The following is a 15,534-nucleotide window of genomic DNA, read 5'->3' as shown; positions in this document are numbered from 1 at the left end:
CTCTATCTATCAGATCTAGGCCCTTAAATCTATTTCTCACTTTCACTGTATAATCATAAGGGATTTGATTTAGGTCATACCTGAATGTTCTAGAGGTTTTCCCTACTTTCTTCAATTTAAGTCTGAATTTGGCAATAAGGAGTTCGTGATCTGAGCCGCAGTCAGCTCCTGGTCTTGTTTTTGTTGACTGTATAGAGCTTTTCCATCTTTGACTGCAAAGAATATAATCAATCTGATTCCGGTGTTGACCATCTGGTGACGTCCATGTGTAGAGTCTTCTCTTGTGTTGTTGGAAGAGGGTGTTTGCTATGACAAGTCCACTTCCTTGGCAAAACATTATTAGTCTTTGCCCTGGTTCATTCCGTATTCCAAGGCAAAATTTGCCTGTTACTCCAGGTTTTTCTTGACTTCCTACTTTTGCATTCCAGTCCCCTATAATGAAAAGCACATCTTTTTGGGTGTTAGTTCCAAAAGGTCTTGTAGGTCTTCATAGAACCGTTCAAATTCAGCTTCTTCAGCGTTACTGAAGCTGCCAAATTATTTTTTTTTTTATCAAGCATCATACTTTACAACAAGAAAAACTTTGGAAAATAATGTACCAAATATTCCAAGTATTTTTATTTTAATTTCAATTATCTTCTTCACCAAAAGAATTAAAAGAAAACAACAACAACAAAACAAACAAAAAATAAACAAAAAAGACATCTTAGAGAGTGGATAACACTATATGGGAACAAAATGACTGAATCCTGTACACCTTGTATCTCTGAACAGCGAAAATGCATTCATATTTTTTGCCTTAGTAAAAATTAAGGCAACAGATTATCAAGATGCTAGTAGCATGATTGGCTACATAAACATAGCATATTTACAAAGAAGAATTCAGAGAGAAACAGAGGTTACAATTTATTGTCACACTACAAAATTGTAAGGGTCATTCAGTTCAGTTCAGTTTAGTCGCTCTGTCGTGTCCGACTCTTTGCAACCACATGAATCGCAGCACGCCAGGCCTCCCTGTCCATCACCAACTCCCGGACTTCACTCAGACTCAGGTCCATCGAGTTGCTGATGCCATCCAGCCATCTCATCCTCGGTCGTCCCCTTCTCCTCCTGCCCCCAATCCCTCCCAGCATCAGAGTCATTTCCAATAAGTCAACTCTTCTCATGAGGTGGCCAAAGTACCGGAGTTTCAACTTTAGCATAATTCCTTCCAAAGAAATCCCAAGGCTGATCTCCTTCAGAATGGACTGGTTGGATCTCCTTGCAGTCCAAGGGACTCTCAAGAGTCTTCTCCAACACCACAGTTCAAAGGCATCAATTCTTTGGTGCTTAGCTTTCTTCACAGTCCAACTCTCACATCCATACATGACCACTGGGAAAACCATGGTCTTGACTAGACAGACCTTAGTCGGCAAAGTAATGTCTCTGCCTTTAAATATGCCATCTAGGTTGGTCATAACTTTCCTTCCAAGGGGTAAACATCTTTTAATTTCATAGCTGCAGTCTAAGAGTCATTATGCAGAGTTTTATTTTTAATTTTTACAGAAGGATCAAACTGAAGTCATTGAAAGGTTAAATGTCTAAAGTTAAAAACACATCAATATTTAACAACTGTTCTCCAAACTTTTGCCATCCATATTACCTAAAAACATCATGAAAAGAAAAAAAAAAAGTGCATGATAGTTATATGAACAGGAAAGTACAAAAATATCTATGGCTTTAGGGGGAAAAGTGGGTAAATGATACTGTATTTTCTCATAAAATTGAAAATCACCAGTAAAATTGTGAACTGAATATAAGATTGCCTCAATACGTGGTTTCTTATCAGCAAGACACCATAATATGATCCTGATATTAGAAAATCCAGCATAAAACAATACCATCAGGAATGAATGAATAAATATAATACATCTATTAATCATGTGGAAAATGCAAACTATTTCTGATTATACAATGGCAAAATTAAATAGGAAACTAAATGAGTTTAAGCCCAGCAGCTAATGCTTTACATTAAGGTAGGTGGGCCGCAGTCCATGGGGTCACTAAGAGTCGGACATGACTGAGAGACTTCACTTTCACTTTTCACTTTCATACATTGCAGAAGGAAATGGCAACCCACTCCAGTGTTCTTGCCTGGAGAATCCCAGGGATGCGGGAGCCTCATGGGCTGCCATCTATGGGGTCACACAGAGTCGAACACGACTGAAGTGTCTTAGCAGCAGCAGCAGCAGCAGCAGAAGTTTTCTTAAGGCTGTCAAGACATCCTTATTTCTCAGAATGTATATTGGGGTTAAACCTCGGGGAGATAATGGTATAGAAAAGTGAGAGAACTTTGTCTGTTCTGGAATAATTTCTAGATTTAGGTCGTAAATATGTAATGATTGCAGATCCAAAGAAGAAAGTCACAACCATGACATAAGATCAGCAGGTGGAGAAAGCCTTTGCTTTTCCCATTGCTGATAGCAACTTCAGGATGGTGGAGGTGATTCTACCACAGGAGCCAAGTATCAGCAGAAAAGGGACCATGACAAACAGCAGAGCAACTGTAAAGACCAGCATATCATTCAGAAACATGTCCTCATAGGCCAGCCTCAGTAGTAGAGGGATGTCACAGAAGTAGTGATTGATTTGGTTGGATCTACAAAAGGACAGAGAGAAAATCTGGCTTCTCTGCCCTATCTCAAACGGAACACCAGTGACCCAGCAGGCAGCCACCAGCTGGACACAGACCTTGTGGTTCATGATAGTGCAGGGGGCTACAAATGGCCACATAGTGGTCATAGGCCATCACTGTAAGAAGCAGGCACTCTATGTTTCCAAATATAAGGACAAAATTCATTCTTGTTGCACAAGCAAATAAATATGTCTTTTCTGAGTCCGAAGGTTTAGGAGTATTCTAGGAAGAGTGGCAGACACATACAGATTTCCAAGAAGGAAAAATTACTGAGGAAAATGTACATGGGAGTCTGGAGAGTCTGGTCTGTCCTGCTTATGAGAATAATGATGCCATTTCTCATCAGAGTTATCACATAGATAATCAGAAACATCACAAAAAGAAACATTTGGAGATTGAAACGCCAGTACTTTGGCCACCTCATGCAAAGAGTTGACTCATTGGAAAAGACTTTGATGCTGGGAGGGATTGGGGGCAGGAAAAGAAGGGGACGACCAAGGGTGATATGGCTGGATGGCATCACTGACTCGATGGACGCAAGTCTGAGTGAACTCCGGGAGTTGGTGATGAACAGGGAGGCCTGGTGTGCTGAGATTCATGGGGTCGCAAAGAGTTGGACACGACTGAGTGACTGAACTGAACTGAATGACAGAAAGCTCGACATTCAGAAAACTAAGATCATGGCATCTGGTCCCATCACTTGATGGGAAATAGATGGGGAAACAGTGGAATCAGTGTAAGACTTCAGGTTTTCTTTGGGGGGGAGGGGCCTCCAAAATCACTGCAGATGGTGATTGCAGCCATGAAACTGAAAGATGCTTACTCTTTGGAAGACAAGTTATGACCAACCTGGATAGTATATTCAAAAGCAGAGACATTACTTTGCTGACTAAGGTCCGTCTAGTCAAGGCTGTGGTTTTTCCTGTGGTCATGTATGGATGTGAGAGTTGAACTGTGAAGAAAGCTGAGCGTCGAAGAATTGATGCTTTTGAACTGTGGTGTTGGAGAAGACTCTTGAGAGTCCCTTGGACTGCAAGGAGATCCAACCAGTCCATTCTGAAGAAGATCAGCCCTGGGATTGCCTTGGAAGGAATGATGCTTAAAGCTGAAAGTCCAGTACTTTGGCCACCTCATGCGAAGAGTTGACTCACTGGAAAAGACTCTGATGCTGGGAGGGATTGGGGGCAGGAGGAGAAGGGGATGACCGTAGATGAGATGGCTGGATGTCATCACCAACTCGATGGATGTGAGTCTGAGTGAAGTCTGGGAGTTGGTGATGGACAGGGAGGCCTGGCGTGCTGCGATTCATGGGGTCACAAAGAGTCGGACACGACTGAGAGACTGAACTGTCTGACTGACTGAATGTCAGAAAATCCCCAAAGAACAAATTCAATCATTGAAATGAGATTCCCATTCACTAGATATGGCTCACATGGTAAAGCGTCTCTCTGCAATGCGGGAGACCTGGGTTCGATTCCTGGGTTGGGAAGATCCCCTGAAGAAGGAAATGGCAATCCACTCCAGCACTCTTGCTTGGATAATCCCATGGATGGAGGAGCCTGATAGGCTACAGTACGTGGGGTCGCAAAGAGTTGGGTGCGACTGAGTGACTTCAGTTTCACTTTCTGTGAAAATAGTACAATTAAGCATTTATCCTTTTTTTGTTCCTTTTGTAATACTATAAATTAAAGGGATTTAGGGGAATTATTAACAGTACATAATATTCTATTCTCTATTAATGTCTAGTATTTTGTATCCTGGACTCAACATAATTGAAGTCTTATGGAAAATTGTATGCTAAATTCTAAATATAAAAGCGTAAATTGCAATTCAAGGTTTAACTTTAAATAAAAGTGATATGTTTGAGAATTATTCACTTTTATTTTGAATCTGTTTGTGCGCAGAGCAAAATCGATCCATTTTAGTTCTCATATTAAAAAACAGAATTCTGAAGCAGAAACATTTGTATCCCACTTTCTCAGTGGTAGGGCACAACCAAATTCTGTAATGCATTTTTCATGAATGTCCCAAATCTTCCACTGGAACTTTCTCAAGAATAAAGCATGCCTTTCCTTCCATATTCTGCAATGATAGTTCTTACTACTTGTGTGTGCACTTTATTTGAGACCATTCTGGCTGCCTTTATCTACTAAAATAAGCAACATAACCATCAGGAATTTTAAAGCAGGAACTTTTATTTATCCTTTGCAAGCATGTAGCTTATGTTTAACAATGTTCTTGACTTATTGGTTATTTAATTAATAATGACAAACTTGAAGGAATTACATTGATGATATGATTTCTGAAACTCTGCCTCGTAAATCTATTCTCAAATCTCTTATGATATGCCAGAGGTCACTTTCATTTAAAAAGTATCATGTTAATAATATATATAAGATGCAATACATGAAAACTAAAACTGAAAACTATAAATTATTTAAACTATGGTTAATACACAATTGTCAAAAATATCAAAAGCAAAGAATATATATTTTAGCTATTAGGTAGGTGAGCAAGTATAGTTTAGTGAGTAATTAGTGAGACCTATACAGACTCAAAGTTCTCCTGTATTTAGATATACTTGGAAAATATAAGAATGTTTTTAAAGGTGATTAGTAAACCGTAGCTTTAAATATTGAATAGGAAATTGGAAAACACAAATGACTTTAACTGCGCTACTCTTGTATTAGCAAACTACTGGCAATAGCATATTATTGAATTGTGTTAATGTCATGTTATATTGATATTATAGATGAAGAAACTAGGGCTCAAATGTTTACGGGATTAAACTAAGAAGAAGAAGAAAAATGTTGTTCTCTTTGACTTTCAGGATTCATAAACATTGTGAGAAGGGTAACAGATCCACAACTATTACCAAAAGGAAAGAATTGCCAGGGAACTAATACGCAGGAATGTAGGGATCAGGACCTAAATTTGGTATCAGAATCTGAGTACTATTGCCCATCAAAACAATTATATACCTGACTAAAAACAACACAAATAGAAGCCACTGGAGATGCTGAACATCAGCAAAGCAAAAGACAAGAAATTCTTTCAATTTAATTAAATTTTATTCTGGTATATTTCTTTTTGTTCTCTTCTCTTTTCTGTGTCTTCTCTGTAGAAAGAGAAGATTTAGCATTTGCTTTCACTCATCCATGCACATTTCTTACTCTTCAGTGCTAAAGAAATTATAATTTCTAATTGTACAAGTCCAGCATTTTGATACTTAAGTTATCAATGTATACCATGAATAAGATTTATGGTAAGACAAAGTTTTACATGTTATTCTAAACAGTGAGTAAATTAGAAAAAGCAACTGCTCTGTGTGCTATCACTAAGTTATCTGTACTATACCTCTTTCTTGTAAATGTTTAAGTGCTTATTAATAAGGGAAATAAATATTAATGCTCTAATATTGCTATTTTTGAACTCAAGTCTCCATTACTTGGAAAAATTCAAATGATTAAGAATATGTATGATAATTCAGTTCAGTTCAGTTCAGTTCAGTTGCTCAGTCCTGTCCGACTCTTTGCAAACCCATGAATCACAGCACTCCAGGCCTTCCCGCCCATCACCAACTCCCGGAGTTCACTCAAACTCACGTCCATCCAGTCGGTGATGCAATCCAGCCATCTCATCCTCTGCCATCCCTTTCTCCTCTTGCCTCCTATCCCTCCCAGTATCAGAGTCTTTTCCATTGAATCAATTCTTCACATCAGGTGGCCAAAGTACTGGAGTTGCAGCTTTAGTATTTTTCCTTCTAAAGAACAATCTTCTCCAACACCACAGTTCAAAAGCATCAATACTTCAGTGCTCAGCTTTCTTCACAGTCCAACTATCACATCCATACATGACCACTGGAAAAACCATAGCCTTGACTAGATGGACCTTTGTTGGCAAAGTAATGTCTCTGCTTTTTAATGTGCTATCTAGGTTAGTCATAACTTTCCTTCCAAGGAGTAAACATATTTTAATTTCATGGCTGCCATCACCATCTGCAGTGATTTTGGAGCCCAGAAAAATAAAATAAGCCACTGTTTCCACTATTTCCCCATCTAATTCCCATGAAGTGATGTGACTGGATGCCATGATCTTAGTTTTCTGAATGTTGAGGTTTAAGCCAACTCTCTTCTTTCACTTTCAAGAGGCTCTTTAGTTTTTCTTCACTTTCTGCCATAAGGGTGGTGTCATCTGCATATCTGAGGTTGTTGATATTTCTCCTCACAATCTTAATTCCAGCTTGTGCTTTCTCCAGCCCAGTGTGTCTCATGATGAACTCTGCATATAAGTTAAATAAGCAGGGTGACAATATACAGCCTTGATGTACTCCTCTTCCTCTTTGGAACAAGTCTGTTGTTCCATGTCTGGTTCTAACAGTTTTTTTTCCTGACTTGCATATATGTTTCTCAAGAGGCAGGTCAGGTGGTCTGGTATTCCCTTCTCTTTCAGAATTTTCCAGTTTGTGATCCACACGGTCAAAGAATTGGGCATAGTCAATAAAGCAGAAATAGCTGTTTTTCTGGAATTCTCTTGCTTTTTCCATGATCCAGCGGATGTTGGTAATTTGATCTCTGGTGCCTCTGCCTGTTCCAAAACCGACTTGAACATTGGCAAGTTCATGGTTCGTGTATTGCTGAAGCCTGGCTAGGAGAATTTTGAATATTACTTTACTAGCATGTGAGATGAATGTAATTGTGTAGTAGTTTGAGCATTCTTTGCCATTGCCTTTCTTTGGGATTGGAATGAAAACTGACCATTTCCAGTCCTGTGGCCACTGCTGAGTTTTCCAAATTTGCTGACATATTGAGCACAGCACTTTCACAGCACATCTTTTAGGATTTAAAATAGCTCAACTGGAATTCCATCACCTCCACTTGCTTTGTTCATAGTGATGCTTCCTAAGGCCCATCTTGACTCCACATTCCAGGATGTCTGGCTCTAGGTGAGTGTGAATGACCAAGCCATCATGATTATCTGGGTCATGAAGATCATTTTTGTACAGTTCTTCTGTGTATTCTTGCCACCTTTTCTTAATATATTCTACTTCTGTTAGGTTTATACCATTTCTGCCCTTTATTGAGCCTATCTTTGCATGAAATGTTCCCTTGTATCTCTAATTTTCTTGAAGAGATCTCTAGTCTTTCCCATTCTGTTATTTTCCTCTGTTTCTTTGCACTGATCCCTGAGGAAGGCTTTCTTATCTCTCCTTGCTATTCTTTGGAACTCTGCATTCGAATGGGTATATCTTTCCTTTTTTCCTTTGCTTTTAACTTCCCTTCTTTTTACAGCTATTTGTAAGGCCTCTACAGACAGCCATTTTGCTTTCTTGCATTTCTTTTTCTTGGGCATGGTCTTGATTCCTGTCTCCTGTACAATGTCATGAACCTCTGTCCATAGTTCATCAGGTACTCTGTCTATCAGATCTAGTCCCTTAAATCTTCCTCTCACTTCCATGATACTTTGTCAAAAATCTGGGACCCATTTGTCTAGACTGTCTTTTAAAGTGAAGTCAGCTAGATGCAAAAATAATAAGTTCTAATTTCCTTAACTATTAGTGAACAGAATTAGTTGGCATCTTGGATGAAATAAATGACCCCATACTTTTTGTCTGTGCATGCTCAGTCATGTCCGACTCTTTGCAAACCCATGGACTATAGTCCACCTGGCTCCTCTGTCAATGGAATTTTCCAGGCAAGACCCTGGATTGAATTTCCATTTTCCTCTCCAGGGTATCTTGCCAACCCAGGGATCAAACTCACATTTCCTGCACTGGCAGATGGGCTCTTTATCACAGGCACCACTGGGGAAGCACTTTTTGTCTACCATTCCTCATTTCTCTGCAATGAAATAGGTAATTGCTCTAATGCAGCATGATTAAGAATAATATTTAAGAAACATAAAGAAAAGGTGGTCTTCATTTATGTTACCTTTATATTAGATCAGAGATATAAAGGTTTATAAGAAAGTTGTAAAGGGCAGAATAATAAGGGTAATTAAGTACACATACTATTACTTTATTGATATGCCCCACATCAGAATGCAATAAGAGATAATTTTAGGATAATTGGTAAGATTAAATATTGGAGTTAATTAGTTTAATTTCATGCGAGTGATATTTTAATATATGTTGTGTCATGTAACACTTAAGTTTAAGTAAAAGAAGAGATACTTAGATTTTGTTTGGGAGTCCATTCATTGTCTAATGCTTTGACAAAAATCTGATTTCCAGCTCCCTATTTATTTTGCTCAAGTTAAGAAAAATTTGAAACAAATTATAGTCATATTTGATATATATGTATCCTTCACATATAATTAATAGTTCAATAAAACATTTTAATGCACCTCATAATTAAGAACTCTGTTGTTATACCATGTCCATGTAGTTGAACAAGATATGCACCAACATTTTGATCAATTTTATTCTTTCATTTGAAGGATCAGGTTACTTTTACTAAATCACATTAGCGGCTAAACCTGAGATTGTAATATTAAGGTTCTAGAGTTAAATATAGTATTTTTCATCTTCCATGACAGTGTTGTCTCAGACATATCAGTAAAATAAAAATTATTATCATAATGAAGCTAAAGTTTCCCTTGTGAAGGTTATTAAACATTATTTTTTAAAGAATTCGTTTAGACCATCTTGATGTATTTTTCAAAATTTGCCTGTGTATTTTAATTTTTTTTACTATACTTGTTATCTGCCAAACTCCTATTTTGAAACTGCTTCTTTTCAATCAGTATTTGTGTGTGTAATATGTGGATTCTTGAAGGAGAAAGATTGATAACAAAGAATTTTAAAAACATGACTGTATTTTTCATACTCAAATAATACATAGAATATACTTAATATATTTAATGTTAGTAAACTTGATGGCTTTATAAGGTATTTTATTAATATAACTGTTCAAATTAAACTGGAATTTTTATAATACATTTTTTGTGTGTATGTGTTTCAAGAGTAATATGTGAGTTATTTGAATTAACAAAGAGATTAATATTTGACTTAATTTTATATTATATTTGTACTGTATATACTTCTCTAAAGATTAAGTAAGCTCATCCTTTTCAATTTGGTAACTCCATAGTTGAACAGTTATTTACTCTATGTATCAAGAACATTTTTCATGTGAATCTGGGAGGAACTCTCTGGGAAAATAAAGACATGAGATTTTCTTTTCCTTCAAAAAGTGATTTTAAGCTGATTTGCTCATTCTCTATTTGATATGTGGATGTCTCATTGTAACAAAGACATAGTGTGTTTCATGTTAGTAATATAAGCTATCGGTAGGTCACTGAATTCAGCTCAGTCCTACCCATAGCAGATTTTCACTCTTTTAAATCAGTGTTGTTCTATACAGCATACTGAAGGAAAACAAGAGTCACAGTGCCCAAATCTTGGTCCTAAATACAGTAAATGTAATATTTAACTGTTTCAATGATGGAGGCTTCAGGTACAGATATTTGTGACCTTTTGACATTTTGCTTGTTTGTTTTGCACTTTGCTTTCTTCGTACTTCACTGAATAAGCAACACTCTGAGCATAGGGAAATAGAGCCAAAATGAAACACTACATTGTGGTTTATATTAACACGTGCTTCTTTTAACAAAACCTTTTCTAAAGAATTTTATTACCTGTCATCAGGAGATATTTAGAGTCAGTGCTATTTATATCCAAGGGCTCTACATCCTTGGATTCAAACAACTGTAGATTCAAATATTGTGAAGTAATAATTTTCACAGTTGAAAAAGTAAACCAAATTTGCAGCACATCAACACCAATTTTATTTTATTTTATTTTTAATTTTTATTTTTACTTTACTTTACTTTACAATACTGTATTGGTTTTGCCATACATTGACATGAATCCACCACGGGTGTACATGCGATCCCAAACATGAACCCCCCCCCCCACCTCCCTCCCCACAACATCCCTCTGGGTCATCCCTGTGCACCAGCCCCAAGCATGCTGTATCCTGCATCGGACATAGACTGGTGATTCGATTCTTACATGATAGTATACATGTCTCAATGCCATTCTCTCAAATCATCCTATCCTCTCCCTCTCTGTCGGAGTCCAAAAGTCCGCTATACACATCTGTGTCTCTTTCGCTGTCTTGCATACAGGGTCATCATTGCCATCTTTCTAAATTCCATATATATGTGTTAGTATACTGTATTGGTGTTTCTCTTTCTGGCTTACTTCACTCTGTATAATCGGCTCCAGTTTCATCCATCTCATCAGAGCTGATTCAAATGTATTCTTTTTAACAGCTGAGTAATACTCCATTGTGTATATGTACCACAGCTTTCTTATCCATTCATCTGCTGATGGACATCTAGGTGGTTTCCATGTCCTGCCTATTATAAACAGTGCTGCAATGAACATTGAGGGTACATGTGTCTCTTTCGATTCTGGTTTCCTCGGTGTGTATGCCCAGCAGTGGGATTTCTGGGTCATATGGCAGTTCTATTTACAATTTTTTAAGGAATCTCTTTCCATAGTGGTTGTACTAGTTTGCATTCCCACCAACAGTGTAGGAAGGTTCCCTTTTCTCCACACCCTCTCCAGCATTTATTGCTTGCAGATTTTTGGATCACAGCCATTCTGACTGGTGTGAAGTGGTACCTCATTGTGGTTTTGATTTGCATTTCTCTAATAATGAGTGATGTTGAGCATCTTTTCATGTGTTTGTTAGCCATCCGTATGTCTTCTTTGGAGAAATGTCTATTTAGTTCTTTGGCCCATTTTTTGATTGGGTCGTTTATTTTTCTGGAATTGAGCTGCATAAGTTGCTTGTATATTTTTGAGATTAGTTGTTTGTCAGTTGCTTCATTTGCTATTATTTTCTCCCATTCAGAAGGCTGTCTTTTCACCTTGCTTATATTTTCCTTTCTTGTGCAGAAGCTTTTAATTTTAATTAGATCCCATTTGTTTATTTTTGCTTTTTTTCCCAGAATTCTGGGAGGTGGATCATAGAGGATCCTGCTGTGACTTATGTCGGAGAATGTTTTGCCTATGTTCTCCTCTAGGAGTTTTATAGTTTCTGGTCTTACATTTAGATCTTTAATCCATTTTGAGTTTATTTTTGTGTGTGGTATTAGAAAGTGATCTAGTTTCATTCTTTTACAAGTGGTTGACCAGTTTTCCCAGCACCACTTGTTAAAGAGATTGTCTTTACTCCATTGTATATTCTTGCCTCCTTTGTCAAAGATAAGGTGTCCATATGTGTGTGGATTTATCTCTGGGCTTTCTATTTTGTTCCATTGATCTATATTTCTGCCTTTGTGCCAATACCATACTGTCTTGATGACTGTGGCTTTGTAGTAGAGCCTGAAGTCAGGCAAGTTGATTCCTCCAGTTCCATTCTTCTTTCTCAAGATAGCTTTGGCTATTCGAGGTTTTTTGTATTTCCATACAAAGCTTGAAATTATTTGTTCTAGTTCTGTGAAAAATATCGCTGGTAGCTTGATAGGGATTGCATTGAATCTGTAGATAGCTTTGGGTAGTATACTCATTTTCACTATATTGATTTTTCCGATCCATGAACATGGTATATTTCTCCATCTATTAGTGTCCTCTTTGATTTCTTTTATCAGTGTTTTATAGTTTTCTATATATAGGTCTTTAGTTTCTTTAGGTAGATATATTCCTAAGTATTTTATTCTTTTCGTTGCAATGGTGAATTTAATTGCTTCCTTAATTTCTTTTTCTACTTTCTCATTATTAGTGTATAGAAATGCAAGGGATTTCTGTGTATTGATTTTATATCCTGCAACTTTACTATATTCATTGATTAGCTCTAGTAATTTTCTGGTGGAGTCTTTAGGGTTCTCTATGTAGAGGATCATGTCATCTGCAAACAGTGAGAGTTTTACTTCTTCTTTTTCAATTTGGATTCCTTTTATTTCTTTTTCTGCTTTGGTTGCTGTGACCAAAACTTACAGAACTATGTTGAATAGTAGTGGTGAAAGTGGGCACCATTGTCTTGTTCCTGACTTTAGGGGAAATGCTTTCAGTTTTTCACCATTGAGGATAAGGTTTGCTTGGGTTTGTCACATATAGCTTTTATTATGTTGAGGTACGTTCCTTTTATTCATGCTTTCTGGAGAGTTTTTATCATAAATGGATGTTGAATTTTGTCAAAGGCCTTCTCTGTATCTATTGAGATGATCATATGGCTTTTATTTTTCAATTTGTTAGCGTGGTGAATTACAATGATTGACTTGTGGATATTGAAGAATCCTTGCATCCCTGGGATAAAGCCCACTTGGTCGTGGTGTATGATCTTTTTAATGTCAACACCAATTTTAAAAGTGTTTAAATTGTATTTACAACCTTTTAGACAACATTCACATTGTATTAGGTTTTATAAGTAATCTATAGATGGCTCAAGTACGTGAGAAGAGGTCTGTTGCTTATATTGTAAATATCTCTCCATTTTGTGTAAAGAACTTGAGCATCCTTCATTTTGGTATGGGGACAGGGGGTTCTGGAACTACATGCCCCTCCCCCCACCTAGGGAAGGCTTTATTTTATAGTAATTATAAAAAATTCAGGTACTAGAATGGCCAAGTGGTTAAGACATTGGACATAAGATCCAATGGATTTATATCCTCGTGAGTTCAAACTGCACTTCCAGTACTAGTGGATCTCCTGGTGACTCAGATGATAAAGAATCTGCCTGCAATGCAGGAGTCCCAGATTGTATCACTGGGTTAGGAAGATCCCCTGAAGGGACTGGCTCAGCCCTCCAGGATTTTTGCCTGGAGAGTTCCATGGACAGAGGAGTCTGGCAGGCTGCAGTCCATGGGATTGCAAAGAGGTGGACACGACTGAGTGATATCACAATAATAATAATAATCCCATTTCCTAGTAATCTGGGAATATATATTAAAGTTAAGTAATTTTCACATCTGCTTTTAACATTTAAATTCAATATTATCTTATGATGTAAATGTATTTGCTCCCACTCTACCAATTGTAAGCTTCATGCTTGCTGTAGAAAGTCTAAGATTAGCCTCAGATATGCATTTTTTACTATAATAATTTTGGGATTAAATCCTCCTATATTCATTTGTTTTTGTAAATTTTAAGATAACATAATATGAAAGTGAGATGTCATGAATTTAACAGAAAATAAACTGTAAGTTAAACCCTGTAAACTGGCACTATTTTTAACATGAAAGTTTAATCAACAGCAATTAATTTATTTTTACAGAGTAATGCGTCCACTTGGACTCAACTTTTCATCACTGGACTGTTCCCTCACTGAAAAAGGATTTCTAAGAAACATACATGAGGAAGTAATTGGTGGGCTCTATTTTTGCCATATATTGCTTTTAGAACTTAAAGATAAAAGCTGAGATGTCAGGGTCACCATCAGATTTAGATTTATAAAGGATTCAGATAAAAAACGCACTGTACTGATGGGCTTTACAGATGATTTTAAGGTGCAAATATTTCTATTTTTACTATTTCTAGCAATCTATTTTTTTACAATGATAGGAAATTTAGGGTTGGTTTTCTTGGTCATTATGGATTCCCAGCTCCACAACCCCATTTACTCCTTCTGACAGCGTTATCATTCTTGGGTGCCTGCTATTCGTCAGTTGTCACCCCCAAAATCACACCCCAAAAATCACACCCCAAGGAATTAAACAATTTCTTTTCTTGGATGTGGCACATAGATGTTTCTCTTTCTTACTTAGGGGGCCACAGAATGCTTCATCTTGGCCCCAGTGGCCTATGAACACTATTTAGCCATCTACAATCCTCTCCTGTATTTAGTTACAATGTTACCCAGATTCTATGTGCCACTTATAATTTCCTGCCATGTTGTTGGTATCTTGCATGCTACTTTACACACAGTGGCTACTTTTACCCTATCTTTCTATGCATCCAATGAAATCAGACATGTCTTCTGTGACATCCCTCCCCTCCTTGCTATTTCTTGCTCTGATAAGTTGATGAACCAGCTTTTGGTTTTCTATTTTTCAGGCTCTATTGAGATATCCACTATATTGATTGTTCTGAGCTCCTATGATTTCATTCTGTTGGCCATTCTGAGGATGCATTCTGCTGAAGGAAGAAGTCTTTTCAACATGTGGTTCTCACCTAACAGGAGTGTCCATTTTTCATGGTACAGTCCTCTTCATATACGTGACACCCAGTTCCAGCTATGCCTTAGATTATGACATGATCATGTCTGTGTTTTACACCATCATAATTTCCATACTGAATCCCATCATCTATAGTTTGAGGAACAAAGATGTCAAAGAGGTGATGAAGAAAGTATTGGGGAAAAATTGGTTTATCAACAAAGTATATGTTTTCACATTAAATATTAAATTGAAAAAAATTAAGGCTGATGTTTAGTGTTTTCAAGTCAAAAAGTTGAAAAATAAAATATTTTCTTTTAGTTTATTAGTGCATATATATTATTTTTAGATATTTAAAATAAAGGTTATAGTCAACCCACTATATATCCAGGTTTTGTACATGCAGGAAACTGTGACATCTATATGCATCTATCTCCACATAACATGGGTATATAAAATATATTTTATTATCAGCTTCCCTCATAGCTCAATCAGAATCCGCCTGCAATGCAGGAGACCCAGGTTCGATTCCTGGGAAGTTCCCTCTGAGAAGGAAATGACAATCCACTCCAGTATTCTTGCCTGGAAAATCCTATTGATAGATGAGCTTGGCAGGCTATAGTCCATGGGGTCACAAGAATTGGACAGGACTTAGAGACTAAACCACCACCACCATATGGAGACTTTATATATATATATATATATATATATATATATATATATATATATATATATATACATACATACATACATAC

General features: G+C 37.0%; 2 pseudogenes; one reads left to right on the top strand and one right to left on the bottom strand.

Moving 5' to 3' along the window:
- Positions 1–1,638: 1,638 nt before the first annotated feature.
- On the bottom strand, positions 1,639–7,297 carry LOC114112528 (olfactory receptor 10AG1-like; annotated as a pseudogene).
- A 308-nt stretch (positions 7,298–7,605) lies between these two features.
- On the top strand, positions 7,606–15,056 carry LOC106990694 (olfactory receptor 5T9-like; annotated as a pseudogene).
- The last annotated feature ends 478 nt before the right edge of the window (positions 15,057–15,534 follow it).

Source organism: Ovis aries, unplaced genomic scaffold (assembly GCF_016772045.2).
Source record: "Ovis aries strain OAR_USU_Benz2616 breed Rambouillet unplaced genomic scaffold, ARS-UI_Ramb_v3.0 scaffold_90, whole genome shotgun sequence".
In the NCBI taxonomy this organism is placed as follows: Eukaryota; Metazoa; Chordata; class Mammalia; order Artiodactyla; family Bovidae; genus Ovis; species Ovis aries.
Note: the sequence above shows the minus strand (reverse complement) of the source record. Positions and strands in the feature narration are given on the sequence as shown.